The following is a 19,939-nucleotide window of genomic DNA, read 5'->3' as shown; positions in this document are numbered from 1 at the left end:
TCGCTCACCCTCCCCCCTCCCTCTCTGGGATGGGGGGAGAGAAACGGGAAAGTGAAGCCTGTGAGTTGAGATAAAGACGGTTTATTAAGACAGGAAAATAATAATAACAATAATAATAATAATAGTGATAATGGTAATAGTATTAACAATAATAATGTGTAAGAAAACAAGTGATGCACAATGCAATTGCTCACCACCCGCTGACCGATGCCCAGCCTATTCCCGAGCAGCCGGCCCCCCCACCCCGGCCAGCCACCCCTATATATTGTTTAGCATGACGTCAGATGGTATGGAATACCCCTTTGGCCAGTTTGGGTCAGCTGTCCTGGGTCTGTCCCCTCCCAGCTCCTGCTGCACCCCCAGCCTGCTCGCTGGCAGGACAGAGCAAGAAGCCGAAAAGTCCTTGGCCTGGTGTAAACACTGCTCTGCAACAATTAAAACATCAGCATGTTATCAGCGCTCTTCTCATCCTAATCCAAAACATAGCACCCTACCAGCTACTATGAGCTACTTAACTCTGTCCTAACTGGAACCAGGACAGTACTCCACTAAACCATATCGCTAAGCTCTACATCTAAACGTCTTTTAAAGACCTCCAGGGATGGTGACTCCACCACCTCCCTGGGCAGCCCGTTCCAATGCTTAATAACCCTTTCGGTAAAGAAGTACTTCCTAACATCCAACCTAAAACTCCCCTGTCGCAACTTTAGCCCATTCCCCCTCGTCCTGTCACCAGGCACATGGGAGAATAGACCAACCCCCACCTCTTTACAGCCTCCTTTAAGGTAACTGTAGAGAGCGATAAGGTCACCCCTGAGCCTCCTCTTCTCCAGGCTGAACAAGCCCAGCTCCCTCAGCCGCTCCTCGTAAGACTTGTTCTCCAGACCCCTCACCAGCTTGGTCGCCCTTCTCTGGACTCGCTCGAGCACGTCCATGTCCTTCCTGTAGCGAGGGGCCCAAAACTGAACACAGTACTCGAGGTGCGGCCTCACCAGAGCCGAGTACAGGGGCACAATCACTTCCCTCGACCTGCTGGCCACACTGCTTCTTATACAGGCCAGGATGCCGTTGGCCTTCTTGGCCACCTGGGCACACTGCTGGCTCATATTCAGCCGACTATCAACCAATACTCCCAGGTCCTTCTCTGCCAGGCAGCTTTCCAACCACTCATCTCCCAGCCTGTAGCTCTGCTTGGGGTTGTTGCGCCCCAGGTGCAGGACCCGGCACTTGGCCTTGTTGAACTTCATACAGTTGACCTCAGCCCATCGCTCCAGCCTATCCAGATCCTCCTGCAGAGCCTTCCTGCCCTCGAGCAGATCGACACACACACTTAGCTTGGTGTCATCTGCAAACTTACTGAGGGTGCACTGGACGCCCTCATCCAGATCATCGATAAAGATATTAAAGAGGACCGACCCCATTAAAGAGGACCGGCCCCCAGTCTTCTTCCCCAGAAGAAATGCTTCTTCCCCATTTCCTTCCTCTTCGTCACCTCCTTTGTTGGGCAGGAAAAATAAATTCAGGTCATCTCAAAGGTACAGAAGACAAATTGCACCTGTTGGGATTAGAATCAGCACCCTTGAGGAGCCCTGCGCTGTCCCGGAGATGTTTTAGCATCATAGCAGAGATTTTATAAAGCAGAGGTCCCAGAGGGATGAAGTGAGAGCTGGTATAGTGAGATAGCAGCAGGTACTGAAAGACGGGGTGGATGCAGTGGGAAACAGCGATGGAGCAATGCCACAGCTGGCATCTACCTGCAGGAAAGAAGAGTGCTCTGCGGAGCAGATCTCCACAAAAAAACAAGCTCAGAATAAAAGCAGCGAGCGATGCACCCTCCCCTTCCGCGACGCTTTGCTCGCTAGCAAAAAAGGAGCAAGGTAACTTATCACAAGTCCTAAAGAGGACTGAAAAAGTGCAATACCCCCTTTGCCATTTCTTGGTAAGCTTTGTCTATATTTTTAAATAAGAAAGCTATACGGATATTTTATGCAGAAAACACAGAGCACCTTCCCAACCTCTACTGAACGGAGGGAGAGATTAACTTGTTCACCCAAGAGTAACGATAACAGAAACTGGCCCATGGAAAGAGCTCTTTTGAAAGAGCATCATAAAAACCTGTACAACCATTCGGTGAGGGTGAAATAACATTGTTACTGCCAACCCTTTTGAGAGTCGCTTGGGATGTCCCATGTAGACCTGCTCCTCCTCAGTTTATGGGGTCAGCAGAAGTTGTAGCACCGGCCAGAAGTCATATTAATGGCCATAAAATGTCTTGTTCTTATGAAACTGCTGCTGTAGTTATTCACTTGAAAAGAAAGGTTGTTCGAGGAGGCGTAGCTCAGCTGTCTCTCCCTGGGATTCCCAAAATCCCCGGGTTCTCAGTTCTCTGAGCCAGGGGAAGTTACTTGCAAGCCCTGCTATTGCTCATCGCCTGCGAGATGGTCAGTGTAGGCAAACCTTACAAAATTGGTCTTTTTCTTCTCTTTTTTTCCATATATACAGAGGCACGCATTCAGCAACAATCCTTCCTCATCTTCAGCAGCAGAGCTGAGCACAACTTTACTGCTACCTGGCCATTTGAACAAATAAATGAGCAAACAAAAATGACAACAAAAAAAATCCCACTTTGCTATTTCAAAGACAATTTCAGGCATAATCTCATGGGCCTGTTGATCTATAAGGCATCCTCCAAATTACGCAGAACACCCCAGCCCATCACAGTGCTAAATAACAAATAAATAAAAGACAAGAATTTCATTAGGAGTTTATGTTAAGCTACAGAAGAAATATAGTTACTCCATGTGTAATGGGATTTGGACAATGAACTTTACACTTCTGCTCTCACACAAAAAAAAAAAAAAAAAGAAAGAAAAGGATTGCATGGGTGTTAGTTTATTAGAGAATATTATATATATATGTAAAAATATATATAAATATCATATATATATATTATAAATGTATATTATGTATATATTTTATATAGTCTTGCTTTTACGTGTATATATATATATATATATATATATAAAAGCAAGACTATCCATACCCTACGGCAGGGGTAACACCGCAGCTCTCAGCCTTAACCTCGGGCCCGTCTGTGCATTCAGATGTGAGACAAAAATTGGCCTTTTGCTGTTTAATTCAGCAGAACTTTGCTCTCTTCCTCAGCATGACTCACTAAAGATCTGCAGACCAGATTTTGATCTTCGTCTTCATCCAGAAGACTCTATTATGTGCTCGAACGCGGAATTTCTCCCATTCTTCCAAAATACAACTGAGACATGGGTGGATGTTTCTGCCTACAACATAAAAATCCATGGCACTGAGATACTGATGAATAAGAGGCAGTGGAAATGACAGGAATATGATGAAGAAAAGGCTGAATGCGATTTTTTAGACCACTGGTTTATTAGCTAAAGGGCTCTGGTTTAGATCAGCAGTTACAAAAGCCAAACCCAGTAAGCCGGTTTCGCCTACAAGGTTTTTTTCCTCTCTCCCTTTTCCACAGTTGAAGGAGCCCGTTGAAAGCTTTCAAATAGAAGCATTTTGATATTTTGGCTCAAAATACCGAGTCTTGTCAAAATTGTCCAACACTTTAAGGCCCAAAAGAACAACTAAACTGGAAAAAAAAAGAGTTTACATTGCCCAAAATATTTCAATCAGTGCAACTCATCTTTCTTCTTCAAATTTTTTAAGACAAATTCTAAACATATTTATCAGCCACAGGGCAGAAAAACTTAAAAAGTAAATAAAAAATCAATTATTTACAGCCCCCCTGCTGATCAGCAGTACCACTGCTCGTGCTGAGAGACATGCACATACCAGATATAGGGAAGTGGTGGAAAACAAAAACCCATCTTAAAAGGTTTGGGGTTCCAAGGGCAAAACTCCTGGAGATACGCAGCTTCCATGGGAGGTAATCCTTTAGTCCCTTTGAAAATCTCAAGGAACCCAAACCAGACATTTGTTTTAGGGCTGTAGCAGCCTTTTTGTTTGTGCTACTAACCCAAGAAATACCGCTTTGATCTCTGCCATGTCCCTCCTCATCCTGCGGCCTCTCTCCAAACGCCTTTGCAAAGCGCTACGATCGCTGCTGATGCTCCTCCTGGGACACGTTGCCGCAACGGAGCCCACAGAAACCCTTCCCCATGCACACTCTCCACCAAATGCATTTAAAAGGATTAACATTGTTTTTTTGTTCTGTTTTTTGTTTTGGTTTGGTTTGGTTTTTTTGCACATGTACAACCATTGCCTCTTTTGCACGCCGTTGCCCCAGTAAATCTGAATGCCTGAGCAGCGTGCCGCTAGCAGTGGCTCTCTGGATTTCCATCGCCGTCAGCACTATAGTAACAAAATGGGTTGTTTGAGGCAAGGAAATGGGACTGCTGCCAAATCCATGCTCCTCCTGGTTCCCTCACGTCGCTGGTGCCTCAGCTGGCACTACCTGGCTGGGGAGAAGCAGCCGGGGCAGTGCCCAGGGCGGCCAAGCAGGGGTCATCCATGCATGAGCCAAGAGGGGACGCCTGATGGGGACCAACTGGATGGCCTTCGCCTTCCTTTCCTTTCCTTTTGCTTCCTCCTCCTCTCCTTCACTCCCTCAGCATTGCAGTGAACACTTTTCTTCCACCCACCGCTCGTAAATTCAGCAGCAGCCGGTGCCATGCGATCTCACAGAGCAGCTCGGGGGACCGAGGGGACCGAAATCCCCTCTTCCCCACTCCTCGGGAAGGCTGAAAGCCAAGGGCTCCTCGGGAAGGGCAGCCTGAAAGCTGAGGGCCTCCAAAACTCCCTCCATCCCTGCCACCAACCTGGTGCATCCCCCGTGCCCATGGGGAGCCGCAGCAAATTTCAGCCCGTCCTGATGCCGGGCAACCTGCTCCAGGTGCTTGAACAGGGGCAACCAGTGACATCCAGGCAGGGCAAATTTCCATCCAACAGCTTCTTCTCGCTGGCAGCCCCACCACAAGACAGACCTGAAAGTGGTGAGCATGGAGGTGCTGGGAAAGGGGCTGCATCCCAAACCAAATTCTTCATTGCTGGTCAGCATCAGATGAATAAAGACCTGTACAGGAGAACGTGGGCGACCACACGGTGCGTGGAAAAGTCCCAGGAGCCAATTCTCTCCCAAAACACAAAATACCTCCTGCTGGATATAAATAAAATAAGAGCGTGTCCAGAACTGGGATCAGCCCCTAACCATTCATTCAGTTCCAACGAGCTCATGCTCGGATGTTCATAACCTGGTAACTTCACCCAAAACAGGTGGGAATCACAGCTCGGCAGTCCTGCCCTGCTCCTCACAGTGTGCTAAACCTGCACTGGAGATGGTTTCGCATCCCCCCAGAGACGCGGGGAGGTCAATCAGCACTCCTCTTCCAGTTCATCGTAACCAGCAGCCCAAGCTGTTAACATCAGTTAGTTTAAGTGAATTGATTTTATCTGAAATTCCTGCCGCCGCCTCCATGCACGCTCACACATCTTTGCAGTTTCTATAATTAGAGCACACCAAGAGAGGAGCAATTTGTAAGGAGAATGACATCTCTAAAACGCGTCTTTCTCAGAAAGGTGTTGTGTGCATGTCTGCAGGGAGAAGCCTGCACATTCAGGAGGAAAGCCTCTGTAATGATGCCACTAGGCATTAACTACAAACCTAATTGGTTTTACCATACTGCTTAACAGAGAAGAAGAAAAAATACACTTACACGCACACATGCACACATCCCTCTGCCACCCGTACTCAACCAAAGACAAGATACATATTAAAAAATATAAATATAAATATATATTGGCCAACATGCTAAGCCTAGTCCCTTTAGATGCTGCGGATCTTTTTACAGCACAAAAGGAGAGGACCTATGGGAATGAGCCTGGAGTACACTCATGTAGCTCAAGATTTGCACGTGGTGCTCTGGAGCAAGAGCATTTTAGCTTAGAAAAATCCCAGAGCTCTCTTGCTCCCAGCCACTTAAGCAAAGCAAACAGCGTTTGTTGGGGAGCTGCATCCAGCAAAATACTCCCAAGCACATCCAACACAGGCTGCCCAGAGAGGTTGTGGAGTCTCCTCCCTGAAGAGCTTCAAAAGCCACCAGGACGTGGTCCTGGGCACCCTGCTGGAGGTGGCCCTGCTTGAGCAGGGGCTGGGCCAGATGGCCCCAGAGGTCCCTTCCCACCCCAACCAGTCTGGGGTTGTCTGTAGTTTCCCAGATATCCGCCTTTTCTTCATCTCATGTAATGTTGTTGGGAAAATGGAGGCAACAAGAGTGAGCTGAGATGGGGGCCGTGGTGTTCGTCGGGGCGCTGCATGGCAGCAGCTGCAATTGCAGAATCGGTATTCAAAAATAGGCCAGAATTGGGAACACCCATTTGTGAGGGCTGCAGAATCGTCCTCCCTTACCAACCTACCCCAAACTCTTGCAGTAGACAGACAGAGAGCAGAAACCCAACATGGTTATACACATGGGCCCCTGGGACACCACAGATTGGATTTGGGGTTACGTTTGCGAGCAGAGAGAGCCCCAAACCTCCCCAAACTGTGGGCCACGCTATGTGTAAGCTGTGGTTAAGAACGGGGCAACGGACCCAGTCCTGGTCCTGCGTGGGTGACCCACAGTGTGAATCCCATCCCTACTGAAGTGTTTCCACGGAGCTCCAGAAATCCATGGGATTGCTGGCGAGACTTACCAACTACACAGAAATTCACGGTGTAATCTCAGCCAAGTCACTGACCAGCTCCTGGGCTCCAAAGCTGAACAGTTCCCAGGGTTAAAAATGGGATGGGGCAGCAGCATGCATCCTGCAGGTAAATCCAGGTGACCCCTGGATGCAAGGAGCTGAATATATGCTGAATAACGCCGCAGCGAGTTCTTAGTACACAGGTGATCCAAAAAGACTGGCAAAATGAGCTCATGATCCCTTCCAGCTTTAAAATCCATAAATGTGAGAGCTGAAATAAATACCAAAAAATACAGCGTTGCTTACCGTTAATGCCAAGCCTAGACATGTTTCCACCCAATATCGCAAAAGGGCTAAATAACAGAATTTCCAAACTTCCAGTAAACTTTTGCACCTATAAACTGGCTCAGTAGGCAGAAAACAACACTTTAAAAAGGAGCTTGTTTTCAGCAGGAACGTGTCATTAAAAGCACACTCTTTCTAAATGAGCTGGGGTTATGTCTGGGGATTTCCATGCCATTGTCTTAAAATGTATTTAAAAAAAAAAATGAGCTTCACAGAAAAGGAAAGTTAAAATTCTTGCGCAAAGTTGGAGGCTTACCTTTCCTAAACGGGCTTTGGTTTGTTTTAAAAATAAAGCTTAGGCATGCACTGCCATCTGAATATCCTGCCCACGTAAACTGATGTAAGCCCGTTAATTCAACGTGAGCTCTGTTGCAGTCGGTCTGTCCTCAGCCAGGAATCAGCCTCTTAATGCTCCAGCTCAGTGGCCATAAGCAAGATTCATCTAACTGCTACGGGTTATGTTGCACACTCAGATTAAAGCACCAATATTTGGTGTTGCACTATAAGCCACAGCGTATGGAAAGGCACAATCCTGTCTTTTTAAACACTGAGCTCTTGCTGCTCTATTACTAAGGATATTTTGCCCAGCAATGATGAAATTCTCCCCCAAACCTTGTGAGTTTTGCATACTTCCCCATCACACACTAAAGGGATCACTAAAAATCCCTCTGCCCACTGGGAGGAGGTTCCCAGAGCCGGTGTCCAGCAGCAGCCCATAGCATCACAGCAGTGGGGGACCAAATTATCCCAATACTCCTCAAATTGAGCCCTCGGGACACAGCAGCTGTGTTTAAGATGCTCCAGAAGCCCCCAGGGGATGCTCCTGCATTGGTTCCTGCTTGCACACCCCAGCTTTGATTTTTACAGCTACGAGAAAAATCCCCTTTTCTTGCTTTGATACGAAAGCTCTGGAGGCTGACAGTGGGGCTGGCACATGGGGGCAGACGGTTCCCAAAAACACCAGCGCTTCTGTTCTGAGCAGTGCGGAACTCAAACAGTGGCCAAAGCAACAATCACCCGCAGTCAGCATGATTATATGCTGCTGAGACACCGCCTGCAAAACGCCTTATTAAAAAAAAAAAGCATTGCTGAAGAAGAAAATTGTTTGATGCAGGCATGAAGGAGGCACAATCCTACATTCCTTGGGTGCATTTTGGTTTTGTTAAAAAACAAACCCCAGCGAGCTCCAAGACTCACAGGAGACGGAAGAGCTCTCCAACTGCTGGTTGCCCACGTTGCTTATCATCTGTCTGATGAATTTTCTGGAGGAAACCAGCCCAGCTGGGATGGGATGGAAGAAACCTGAGCTGTAGGGCACAGAAGTGTCTGCACCATGGCGGTGAGCAGAAATACTGGAAGGGAAGGGTCTGGGAGTTCTTCATGCAACGTGCCTCCAGCTGGACACGGCCATCCTTGCCCATACCACGGGGGATCAGGAGCTGCCCCCATCCCTCTGCCTCCCGGAGCTGGCGACATCCCGTTGAGATACATTCACCTACCAAAGCAGCCTGCAAGCCCAGAGAGGGCCGAGACACATCGGGAGGCAGAAGCCAACTCAAATAAATGGCGAATTGCCATTTAACTCCCGTGTGTGAAATTTGGCAAGAGTTGCATTGTGTTAAGTCAATAAAGCAACCTGGACTCGAGCTCGATTTGGCAACAGGACAGAGGGATCGATCTGAGAGCAGGCTCCCGGGCGTGTAAGAGGGGCTTTGGGGTGGGGGCAGAAGAAAAGCCACCACCCTTCTGCCACGTCCTGGTGGAAATGGTCTTCTGAGGGCTAAACGAGTGTCCAGTGAAGATCTCACTCCCGGTTTTGCTAGACCAGGCAGCATTGTTCACAGACAAACCCATCCTCTCTGTTCTCCCCCCCAGTTCAGGAATACAGAGAAATTCAAGCCACTGATGATGTGCTGCTTATCCCCACGGCTCAATTACGCTCTACAGCGGCGAGCAGCCACCTCGCCGGGAAGGTGACGCCGTGCCGAGCGCGTCTGCCCGTTATGAATACAATTTAGGAGGCAGGCCCGGAGAAAAGATTTGCTGTCAGGCAGTCGCCTCCAGAGAGCTAATTAAAGCTGCAGGAGAGAGCTGACAATTTCCCTCTGCTGGCTGCCTCACGGCTTGTCACTCCAGCCTGGCCACCGAGCACCCTGTGCATTGCCAGGAGGTGCCACGCATGAGGACACCCAAGGGACCAACCCCGACAGCGGGCAACAGGGACGGCCAGGGTAGGAACAACCATTTTAGATGTTTGTAGCCCAAATCAGTATTAATAAGCGTATTTTCTGGCATCTGGCATGGATAGGTATAAAATAATCCAATTTGATTACAGGTGTGGTCTGCCGTCTTTGAGACACGTGGAACCCTTGGGGATTTTTGGCGAGCTTCCTTTGGGATGGACAAATCCCCCCTCCACTGCAATACAGAGCAGGTCCTGGGTGGAAACCAGGTGAAAGCACAGAGTTTGAGATCAGCAGAACAGCTAGGCAGCAATGCAACCAAAATAGAGACGGGCGTAATTTCATAGCGCGCTATTACATTATATGCAGTTGCTCTAGTGACTTGTAGGCCATCTGCCCGATCCAACAGTGAAATCTACGAAAAGCAGAACAGAAAACCACGTCAAATTGGTTTTGGTCAGAATACAACCAGGCACTGTGCAGCCTCCCAGGCACCATGCTCTGACGAATCTCAAACTCCCTGGAGGCTTTGCCACTGGTTTCAGAGGATTTAACATCCATAGGGCATAGGCTCTTGCATTCAACAGTGGGATGCACTATGACAGTATTTACCCATATAGATAGAAACATTGCCTCTATATAGTAAAGACAGGAACAATCATGTTCATCTCCCACTGCTCAAAAAAAAAAAATCTAAGTAAAAAATTACACACTATTTTAGGAATTTCAAAGCCAAGAAAGTAAATTAAAGAAAACACCTGAAGTCTTCTGTTTGCTTGTTAGCATTAGAGTATTAGTAGTAATTCGTCATCATACAGTAGTTATATGCATGTCATGTGGCTATGTATACACCCAGATACACGTAAAACATGTTTTACTGCATATTACTTTTTCATTGCAAATATTTTCCTGAGATGTCCTAGCGCAAGAGCACATTAAAAGCACCTGCTATTAAATCTTTGCTAAAACCTCCAAATTTCTCATGAAAATCCAAAGTATGCTGTTAATGAAATTGTTGAGTTTTTAATGTACGTGTCATTTTGATGAATGTAGAACATCATTTCCATAATGTCTTACATGTTTCACGCACTTCTGGGTATTGCACCATCTTCTTGATATCCAAGGAAAACAGATTATTAGCGCAAGCAGGAAGGAAAACAGAATCATGGAGTGATGTACGGTTACTGAGAATTTGTTTCAAGGTAAGAGTCATAGCGCAAAACTTCCCAAGCTCTTGCTCTGTTCTCCAGCCACTAGATTAATACTTTCCGATCTTCGCAATAATTTAATTAAAATGATCAGCCGATGAGAAGTAATACTGCACCACTGAATCTAATTAAACTTCAAGTTTATCCTCTAGAAATCAAGAAATATATATATTTCTTCAAGAAAAGACAGCTATTTATTTTACTCTGACAGAGGAAAGGATAGAAGGAAAAAAAAGCAATCAGTTTTGTTGATAACATCTCTCTCTTCTGCCTCCCCACCCTCCCTCCCAAATGACAACGGTTGCCTGGCTAAATAATAAAATAATAAGCATTTTGCAAAGCTAATCTTCCTGCTCTGAGCTGTCTGAACCATTTTGTCCCTTCCCACCCGTGCCATTGTGTACAAAAACAATAGAGCCTTTGTAAAAATGACAACAAAAACCAAACGGGGGTGGGGGGGGGGGCAGAACTCTACCATGTTGAAACCTGCCAGAGAAGGAGAGAAAAATTTAGACCTTCTTATCTCTATTTGGCAATTATACCTTTTGTAAAAGGTTCCCCCTCCATCCTTACCCCACAGAAGTGTTAACTCTCTTAGCTTGATTGGAGCTTCGTGCAAAATTAAAGTGGGGATGTTGAGAGGCAGGTGACCTACACAAAGCAGCAACAAAAGGATGCGTAGATCCACTTTCTGCTGCCCAAATGTCTGCTGCCAAAACCAGAACCACGGCCAAAGTCCTGGCGTCATCCAGCATTTCTTTGTTGTAGAAGAGGCATGTAAAACCAGCCGTGTTTGCAGACGAGACCACCATCTCTCCGCCTGGCTTTCTTGAAAAAGCCCAAGAATACCTCGTGAAGAAGTTTTACTGCAGTCAGCGCAGCCTTTTGAACACTGCCACCGTTAACTAGTGCAAAAATGTGAACTATTAAACATTTAGCTGGATATGTACGACTTCTGAACTGGGCTTGCTCAATTAACATTTTACTGCAGCAGCCTCCAGGGCATACTGTCTTGCTAATTATTTCCTCTCCAACCCCTTGTGGGGAACAGGCTGTTTTTCCTCTGCCTTTTCTCGTGGTCAAAGAGCAAGTGGATGGGCAGTAAGAGCTGTACAAAAAGCTTTTCTTGGCTGACTCACACCTTCCCTAGCAGCTTATTTGCCTCCTGATGCTGTGTCCCCTTGCAGGCAGCACTGCACCCAACCTCCTGCCTCGAGCAGGAGGCCACCACACCAGTGGAGCTCTCAGCACATTGGGTTGCCTCTTAAGGACGAGTGGCCAGGATCTGGCTGAGCTTGACCTACAAAATAAGAACAGGCACGTTGGGGCAAATCAAAGGGCCACAGCAGTGATGAACAGCAGATGCATAGGAAATGTAGAAAGGTGGGAAACACGTGTGCTGCTGCACAAGCATTGACGACTTGTATCTTGGGGACTTCTTGAGCAAGAAGTGCTTTCTATGGCTTACTCCACCGTGACTCGGCCTCCCCTCTAAGCCATGTACACAAGGACACAACTAGTTCTTTAAGGCTATTCTCCTTCTCTTTGCTCTGAACATAGCACCTTCTCCTTTCACATGACATGTGGAGACCAAACGTGACTCTTGCTCTTCACACCCAGGGCATGAGCTCAGTATCAGAATAAACCACAAAGATGCTATCCAAAACCAGTCTGTGCAGGGATCTGCTTTGATAGTCAAGTATTGTTGCAGCAGACCCTGTAGAATCATACAATCATAGAATATCTGAGTTGGAAGGGACCCACAAGGATCATCGAGTCCAACTCCTGGGTCCCCAAAGAAAAAAATGTCAGATCATGTGTCTGAGAGAGTTTTCCATACGCTTCTTGAACTCCATCAGGCTTGGTGCTGTGACCACTTCCCTGGGGAGATTGTTCCATTGCCCGACCACCCTTTCGGTAAAGAACCTTTTCCTGATATCCAGTCTGAAAAAAAAATACAGTTCCTGCTGCCTGCTGAGCATGGGGTGGGCCACGTCATGGGAAGGCCGCAGTGAGCAGGCCGGGTCACGCCGCAGTGAGCAGGCCCGGCTCCAAGTCCTTCACAGAAACACTTCAGAAAGTAAAAAAGTGAAGGAAAGAAAGAAGGGAAGAAAAATGTTTTGAACTTGAAAGGCTTCTCCTAGTTTTTGAGAGGCTTCTACTTGCTCTGCTATGCTGCTGCTCCTCTGCACGCGCTTGTTGGGTGAGCCATACAACCACCCGAAGGAAGATGGCTCAACATTTCTCTGAGCCAGCAGGTCAACAGTGCCAATCCTAACTGTGCAAAACCTACGCCATTAACAGACTCGATGGACAAAGACATTCTCCAGGTCACTTCCCAAGGAGGGACAGCACAGAAATCACAGCCATTATGGATAACAGAGCATCCTGAGTGGGAAGGGATCCAAAAGGATCCACCGAGTCCAAACCCTGGCTCCACACAGGACCACCCAAAACCAGACCCTGTGTCTGAGAGCGTTGTCCAAACACTCCTTGAACTCTATCAGCATCAGAGCCGTGACCATGTCCCTTGGGGAGCCTGCCTCAGTGCCTGACCAGCTCTGGGTACAGAACTTTTCCCTAACACCCAGCCCGACCCTCCTTTATTGCAGCTTCATGCCCCTCGACAAACCTACTCTCATCGCCTACCCTTGTTTTAATGCTATTCGAGCAGCAAAGCTTGTTCTTCATTTCTTAAAAGACTGTGTAACACATCCCAGCGATGATCTATTTTTACTGCAGGCTGAAGAATGACATTGATCTCTCCACAGAAAGCCAAGTTTGCTTGAGGGCCTTTGTTATTAATTGGCCTTAACACATTTATTGTGGTGCTGCCCAAAACCCACAGATTGTGCCTCATGTGCTAAGTGCTAGAATCGACTTTAACTCCTTACAAGCTACTGCCGTGGTCCTCCTGGCAGCTCAGCTGCGTCCTCTCTGAAGGTGCCTTCACAGGCACCTCCCTCCTTCCTAGTCAGGACCTGAAAGCAGACATCTCCTTATCTACTAACCTGGTAAATCCCCTTCTGGATGTCTTAGAGAGAAAAATGGAAAATGTACTGTCTACAGATCTACAAGCCCCAAACTCCCATATTTTATTCCTTTCTGTTGGTACCTGAAGAAAATTGATTCACTTCTCTGTGAGTTGGTTACAGCATCCATAAAGCAGTGATGACAAATACCGGACTGTTGCTCTGGGATGGCACGAAGGTTACATTAATTAATGCTTGCAGAGTGGCTGAGATGTTTTGATGAAAGGCATTAAGCATGGGGAAATTGTTATTATTTATTCTCGCTGGGGCAGAGCAGAGCTTTACTATCACTACTTCCAGCTGTGTGTACTACCATCAGTATAGATGAAGCTCCCTCCTGTGATGCCCAGACCCTGTAAAGGCTCAGCACACTCAGCTTTACTGAAACAGCAGAAAATACACCTTGCCCTCAGTCAGCACCAGTGTGCTTTCCCACAGAAGGAGGTCTAATGCAGAATGCCAAGGGGACTTCTGATCTACAGGAGGATCTACAGGGAACATCTGATCTACAGGTGTATTTCAAGATGTTGTGAGAACTACATCAAAAGGGGTGAATCAGAGGATTGCAGACTGGTTGGGGTGTGAAGGAACATCTGGGTCCACCTGCTCCAGCCCCTGCTCAAGCAGGGTCACCTCCAGCAGGGTGCCCAGGATCACGTCCTGGTGGCTTTTGAAGCTCTCCAAGGAGGAAACTTCACAGCTTCTCTGGGCAACCTGTGCTCCATCACTCTCACAGCAAGAAGGTGTTTCCAAACTAGATGGCCCCCTGGTCTTCTGCAAGATGGCAGGTCTTTCCCTCCCCCTGCAGTGTTTCCACCACTGTCTACCACTGTTTAGCCTGTCTTCATCTCTTCTGCTGCACTGCGTGTTGGAGCAAACCCCACCTAAGGCAAAAACCCAGCCTGCACAGCAGGACTCCCAGTTCCACCACTACCTATTTGTCAAAGCCAACAAACAGCAAATGAGATCTTTGAGGAAGGCTGAGCCCACTCAGGTCTCTGACAACAACTTAACTTCCAGATTCAATGAACTCAGCCTACTTTTCATGATGACATAGCGAAGGATAAACATCATTGCGTTATTCAGCTCCCGGCAGTCAGCTTTTGAAGGACATTGAGTGGGTGGCAGAGAAAAGCTGAAAGCAAAGGAAAAAAAAAAATCAGGCTCCGAAGCATGGCATTATTTGGAGCTGGTCTTCTGGCATGCAGTGCTGTTCCTGCTGTTGTCTGTGGGTCTCTTCCTAATAAATGATATCATCTTGCTGCTCCCCAGGCTCACCAACAATGCCCAGCTTTGCTTCTGTCTGTTGAACATCTCCCAGACGTTTACCCATGGAAAGAGTAAGGCATATAAAATAAAAATATATTACCAATGCATCAGTTTTCAGGGGGAAGCATGGGGCGTATCCCCTTCTCCACTGAAAAGGCCAACATTGCTCTGTGATAGCCCGCACTACTCTTTGGAATTTTTCAGGGGACTGATGTTTTTTTCAGCAGGACAGACTTGAGCATCCATCATGCCATGCTGCTTGCCAGAAGTGCTGGAAAAGAAATCGGAGCACAGCCTCCTGGTAGGACAACTGAGCTCTGCGGAGATGAGCCTGATTCTGGTTCATGCAAACCACGGCTGGTAAATCATTCTTGCTGCTCCCAGCTAGAGATCTTCCCAGCTGAGATCCCGCAATGCTGGAGAAATACTGCTTCTGCTCAAGTAAATAACTGGCAGAGTAAAGGCAGACGAAAGCAGAGCTTCAAAATTCCCCTCCCACACTCACGATGGGCAGCGATACGAGGCATTCATAATTATACATCTCCTTGCTCACTCATACACTGGAGCACGAGCCTCTCCAATGCCATCTTTGCATGGTTACCGTCTCCTGATAGGGTTTGCAGCTTGACAGGGGAAAACCGATGAGTGAATCCTGATTGATGCCTTTGTTGTTGGTATCCACTCCAGTACCTTTACGGACTGTGCTTAATGCATCGGAAAGCGCCGTGGAACGTTAAATTTCCACCTCGAGGACGGACAGCCCTGCAGGACCAAAGCTGCTGTGCTGCCGGCTGACAGAGATGCTCTGGAAGCTGCTCATCCTTGCCGAATTCCTCAGGCACATGCAGGCTGCCCTCCTCCCAGCTCCCTCAATCCATACGTGAAGCTGAGCTTTGCTGCTACTACACTGGATCCAAAGGCAAAATACCGAAATCGATACTTCAATACTTCAATACCAGAAACAAACACGCACGTTGAGGACTCTGCTGCCACAACAGAAGTAGCCCAGCAACGTAAAGGAAATGTTTATTTTTCCCTATCGGTATTAGAGCACTTTAAATCTATTAACTAAATGCTTAAAACCACTGAGGCAGAGAGCATCACCGTAACAGCTTCATCAGTGCATGTGGATGTGCGTAGCCATAAATACAAGGGTGACCAAATTCAGTGCATTTGCTGAAGCTCTGCTCCTTGACCGACGGTTTGACCAGCAGAAATAGTTTTTAGTCTTCCACTTCTCTCTTGGGGACATGTTCCCCTTCAAGAGACAATGCTTTAAACACTCATTTCGCTATTGATTATTTTGTAAGCAACACCTAATGAAGGTTTTAACTATCTGAATAAAAAACCTTCCTAAGCTTGCCTTTAACAGACATAAGCTCGACTTAAGCTGTGCAGCAAAAGAAATGGCTTCAGCTCCAACGTCCAGGGCTGCCACCATCCAGGGGAAGCAAGAGCAGCCTTTCAGCGATGAATCCTGCCCAAGGCCTTCCCCGAAATTCCCCCTTAAACGAAGGCATCCTTCCAAAAACCCCAAAAAAACTTGGGATGTGCAAGTGCTCGAGGCTGCCCGCGTGGCTACCAGATAGTGCAATACCTTGCAACGGTAACGGCAGGAATGACGAGGAGAAAGAGGAGGAAGTCCTAATCCTGTAATATCTAGGTCTGAAGATCAAAATGTTTTTGCAAACCTCACCTTATAATATACTTCAAAATTGTGAGGAAGGAAACAATTATCCTTAATTTACTGCTGCAGAGAGAACGAAGGGCTCTGACTCACGTGCATTAAAGCTAACTGCTGCAGGAGCACACGCTGTTTTACCCCACCACATATTGCCCCATCAGCGTGTCTGCCCCTGGGCAGACACGTGGTGCCAGCCACAGCCCAAAATATTCACAGAAACTCTATTTTGTTGGTCCTTGAAGATACCAGCTGGGTGCAAGCCAGCAACGACAAAAGCACCGAGCGCCCAGGCTCCTCCAAGGGTCGGTAGTTTTGTCCCAAAGGCATTTGGAAACTGTGAAAGCACTTGCTACGAATTCTCGGACAGCCAGAACAAAAGCAAACTTTCAAGTCTTCATGGCACTAGGAGCAGGGAAGTTTTCCATGCCCACGTCCCCAAATTTGGCTTGAAATATTTAAAGGCATTAACTAGGTCCTCAGAGACCATAAAAACTGGCCTGCTGGGAAAAGGAAAGAGGGCTGAGGGTGAGGAGATAGACATGCTTTCTTGATAAGCTCGATGTGCTTTCCTAATCAGATACTCAGGTAACAAATTGCCTGTGAAATAATTAACTATCTTTACCTACAACCTAGGAACCTCGGTATACATACATATTTTAATTATTTTTTTACAGGATTTCACATCGCTTCAGACTTTAAAATACATCTGATGGATAGGCATTCCCAGCACTTAAGACTCAAAAAAAGGTGTTTTTTTTTGTTTGTTTGTTTGGTTGGTTGTTGTTGTTTTTTCTTTTCCATTGGGGAGTTCTTCCACTGCTTTTATCTCACCGAAGCCGCTTGTGTGAGCGGGCTGACTTCCACGATGCTGGCCATCAGCACAGCCTGGCAGGAGGACTCAGCCTGCGCACCAGCCAAGTGAGCGGTCAGAAGTCCCCCACCAGGGTCTGCAGGACTAGAAACAGCAGTGTTCCAGGTAATTTCAGCCTGAACAAATTCAGAAAAGAAAAAAAAAAAATGTGTAGCGCACACAAAAAAAGCAAACATAAATATGTTGTGCAATTGCCTGCACACAGAAATGCTGTAATGCATCAATTCTGGGATCTAGCTGTCAACATGTTACGCATACTAAAGGAGACAACGGCTGAAGACAGCAGCGCGGTGATGATTAAAGGACTGCGAGCTGAGGGAGAGGAGCTCCCATCACACACACACCCGTACGCACGGCCCCAGGGACCCACGGCAGCTCCCGATGACAGCCACACTGACGCCTCCGCCCCGTGATAGCGCCTGCTGCCTTCTTCCACCTTTGATACGGGACCTGAGAAAAGCACCTACTGCGCTGGGAATGCTTGCTGCCAGCAAAAGCAAGGCAGTTTCCTATAAATGGGCAAAGCTAACCCTGATTTATGGAATTGAAGTTGCAACTCAAAGTCATTCACAAGTCCAACAACACGAATTAGTTCTTATTAAACAACCCGAAATAACAACAGAAATTTCACTGGTGCGTCAAGCAACCCGATGTTTGAAACCAGAAGAGACTGCTGGTCCTTATATTACAACGTTATTTTTAGAACTTGCTGAAATGATGAGTACCAAAGAGCCGTGAAAACAGAATTAGGGCTCCACAGCTCCCCTAAAATAAATCTTTGCCAGCACCGGCACCATTGGTTTAATATCAGAAGTACATCCTCTCTTCCTCTACTGGTACTGACAACTGGTATCTTTTCCAGAGGTCAGCCTGGACTAAAGTATCTGTTTGGGGTTGGTCTTTGTACCTTAAATACCACGCAGAGAATGTCAATGCCTGCTGAAGAGCCACGTAACCATTGCTGTCTCCTATCAAAACGTCTTCAGAATTCTGTCATTATTGATGCCACGACTTTTCCTTGCATTTAGCCCTCATCCAGAGATCACAGAACTTGCAAGAAACTGCAGAGAAGGCAAAACTTTTATTCAAAGAGTACCAAAAATACTCTTAAAAGTCTTTGCCTTTTCCAGAGAGCTTTCTCAAAATTCAGGCAGTCTTTGTCCTTAATTAGTAAAAGAAGCTATTGTCTGTTCTTCTGAACAAGACACTTATCTCCTCAAGTCTAGCAAGGTATTTCTGAACATTGACAAAGTTCCTCTCTTCGTATTAATATTTTTATACTTAAGCTGTATCCCAAAATAGCAACCAATTATTTCTTCAAACAGCCCGATGATACTGGTGCATGAAGTGCTTGTTTACCCAATAATGCCACAAGGATGTTACTAAATTCAGCCTCGCGTTCAGATGAGATTTCCAAATATTTTGCATCTCAAAAGTAGTTTACATCAAAGTAAACATCTGAAGGCTGATGGAATCGCTCGGCTTCCGCAGAAGGATGTGGCCCGGACACAGTCCACATCTCGCACAAGTTATGCCCAACCATAAGCACACATCTGAAATTTAATAATCACTCTTACAAAAATGACATTCGGCTGGGATATTTTTTCACGTATTGCCTGTACAGGTTTAAACTGAGTTCTCTGCAAGAAATGGGAGCAACAGCTGTCTGTATTTAGGACGGGGACTTGGATGCATGACCAAGTTATGTCGCCTGAGCTGATGGAAGGAGCAGGACGCGTGCTCTTTGCCAACAGCAAAACAAGATGTGCTGGACTTGCTTACACCCCTGTGAAAGATTCAGGCGAGTGTGTTTTATCTCACATTTCCATCGGGTTCAGCAGACAAACCACAGTCCCGCTGACACACAGCGACTTGTTAAACCGAGGCGGCTTTCCTCCGCTTCAAAGCCTTCGGAGCTCAAATTAAAAAACCTGCACTCTTTGATCTCAGCAAGGAGCAAATCCATTCCTTTTGTTCATCCAGGCCTTTCTTCTCGATCAGAAGCCCATCTTCTTGAGGCAGAGACCACATGCGTACCAGGATTTGTACTGCGGGGAAGAGCTAACTACCAGCTCAGTCAACACTTATTTCCCCAGCCCAAATCCCAAGCCTTACCCTTGTTCGCCGTGTTTGAAACTCGTTGGCAATAAAAAGGCATCAATGAGGCACACCGTGAGCAATGCAAAGCTGCTTTATTCACTCTTCGAAATATAAAAGAAAATCAAACCTGTTGTTTCAGTTTTGCTTTTATATTCACGATGCATCACACTGCGCGCAGAGGCTGGGCATGTGTTGCCTTCTGGTTTGGTTTGTTTTTAACTCACAAGGTGCAAGTTATCTTCTGAAACACTTGGCATATTCCTGGTTGACAGAGGTAGGGGTTTCCCTGAGTGTTTCTTAAACTAACTTGACATTTCATATAATTAAATCAGCTACTAGAGAGTAAGCATTTGAGCTATCATATTATCCAAGCTTCACATATATAAAAATAATTGTACTATCTCCTGAATCAGGAAAAGACACAAGCAGACTGGTTCAAACCTAACATTAGAACTGTAAACGGTTATAATTTTATTAATCACCATTTTTGCACTGGTGCTGAGAATGAATTGCTCCCCGATGTTCCATCACGCCGAGCGCGGCACCAAACACGCATGATTACACGCTTCCTCCCCAGA

General features: G+C 46.7%; 1 protein-coding gene and 1 long non-coding RNA gene across 11 annotated transcripts in view; both read right to left on the bottom strand.

Moving 5' to 3' along the window:
• Positions 1-19,939, bottom strand: part of TSNARE1 (t-SNARE domain containing 1) — a 471,236-nt gene that overhangs the window by 326,652 nt on the left and 124,645 nt on the right. The window lies entirely within an intron of this gene.
• On the bottom strand, positions 3,672-10,685 carry LOC310893859. The gene is made up of 2 exons (XR_014579372.1): positions 6,679-10,685; positions 3,672-5,486 (listed from the first exon to the last, which is right to left on the bottom strand). It is a non-coding gene; the product is annotated as an uncharacterized lncRNA (long non-coding RNA).

This window comes from Anser anser, assembly GCF_964211835.1.
Source record: "Anser anser genome assembly, chromosome: 2".
Taxonomy (NCBI): Eukaryota; Metazoa; Chordata; class Aves; order Anseriformes; family Anatidae; genus Anser; species Anser anser.
The sequence above is the reverse complement of the archived record's forward strand: the minus strand, read 5'-3'. Positions and strand labels throughout refer to the sequence as shown.